This window comes from Theobroma umbraticum, unplaced genomic scaffold (assembly GCF_002168275.2).
Source record: "Theobroma umbraticum cultivar Fairchild unplaced genomic scaffold, ASM216827v3 scaffold_12.0, whole genome shotgun sequence".
Taxonomy (NCBI): domain Eukaryota; kingdom Viridiplantae; phylum Streptophyta; class Magnoliopsida; order Malvales; family Malvaceae; genus Theobroma; species Theobroma umbraticum.
The window spans coordinates 2,882,044-2,884,073 of NW_018397272.1; positions in this window are offsets into that span (position 1 = coordinate 2,882,044).

Sequence of the window (2,030 nt, forward strand, 5' to 3'; positions counted from 1 at the left end):
CTTTCTTTGTGTTTCTTACTGTGGATTTCTTAGGGTTTGTGGGGAATTGGGAATTTGGAGAGTGGAAGAGTGGAAGGAGTCCCTGCTGCCTGCTGGTGGTTTATTAGGGGAAATGAGAGCATAGCTTAGCTTTAGCTTAAGCTAGGGAACGATGTCGTATGAAGAGGAAAGAGACAGATTCTTTCTATTAAATAAGTCGTTTTAAGGGCAGAGGTGTAAAATGGGTTTAACATTTTCTTAGGAACCGGGGGCTTGATTCTTGAATACTTGGAGGTCTTGACTCTTGAGCCTTGTTCTTTTGACTTGGCACTGGGAAGCTTTATGATTTTTGGGTCAAAATCTAAATTTACTCCCTCCACTCTATCAAAATATTAGATTTAATTATTCAATTTTATTTCTTATATTTCAAAATTTGTTAATATCAATTCAATTATTAACATTATCATCTTTTTTTGATAAAATTATTAAAATGACATTTGACCATATTGATATATTTTTAATTAAATTTATTTGACATTTTTGAAATTTTAGTGATTTGATCCCTATGTTCCATTAAAATGTAAGATTTAATCTATTTACTATAATTCATACAAATCTTTATACTGTCTATATTAGTTAATTTTAATCTAATTTTTATCATTGTCAAGTTTCTTTTGTTAGAGTGATATTAATTAGGTTGGATGTTGTAAAAAGTGTTGTGAACGAGTAAAAAGATATATTAGAGACAATGAAGAGAAAGATTGAAATAACCTTAAAATAAAGTGAAGTAATAATTAAAGAATAAGTGAACAATAAAATAAAGTATTATCATAGTAAAGTAACATTAAAAATGGATAAAAAAATAGGCAAACCTTAGATTGAAACTGAGAGGAACTAAGCAAAAAAGGGTTAGAGAGAGAAATTTTGAATGCAAATATGTTGTACTAACCCTGAAAATCTCTCTGTAAATAAAATTTGAAATTTTTATTTCTAAAACAAAAAGAAAGAGTTATTTAAGAAAAGTTTTAATGCAAATAATGAGTAAAAGATTGTGAAATCCATTATATGAATATTAAAGTAGGGGTTTTATTGTATATAATGAGTAACATTTGAAAATTTTTTATATGATTATTGAAATAACGAGTGTTTTATGATTATTAATAATGTATTATGATTTATTCTCTAGTAGAAGATAAGAGAGAAGAACTATATGTGAAGAGTACACAAAAACAAGATAAGAGAGAAAAGATATATGAGAAAACATATAAAAAAACAAAATAACGGTAAGAGGCATAAACATTTTGTATTTCAAGAAAAGATTAAGAGGAAAATCTCTTAATCCCTTAAGAAAAGAATAAGGGAGTTCTTGGTCTAGGCACTTTCCCAAGGATCTATGGTGGAAGCCAAAGGAAAAGAAGTTTTTTTTTTTTTTTTGTTTTTGGTAAAATAAAAGGAAAAGAAGTTGCCCACCACACTTTCACATTGATCAACAGTTACAGAATATGAACTTCAATGAACTGATGATCCCTAAGGGGCAAGCTCTATTCTTTGTTGCCTTAATTTATCAGACTACAAGTATAATCTTATCTGTTCTCCTTTGCTTTACATTCTTTGTTGTAACTTGTTATTCCATATGTAATTTGTGTTACTATCAATTGATGGACCAGTTTCTCTGCTCCTTTGTTCATGGCCCTGAGTAACATTGCTTCTGTTGCAACTACATTAATGCAACTTAGTCTGAAGTAAAGCAGTTCCTCTGATTGATGATTTTGGAGCTGGCTGCAAGGCTTGTAAGGAGGAAGAGATATCCATTGGATCAATAATATCAGGCATTTAACTAAAAAAGCAGCCCACTAATCAGAATGAGACCTCATTCATGCCCATTGTCCTTCCACTAATTTCCTTGTATCAGTACCTAAATAAAAGGCAAAATTGCAACTAAATTGGTTGCTCATGTACAATGTTTCAGAACACTTCCAAGAGGGGGAAAAACAATCGAGGAGGAGGGAGGAGCAGGATTGACATTATTTGGTAATCAAACAAATGAATAA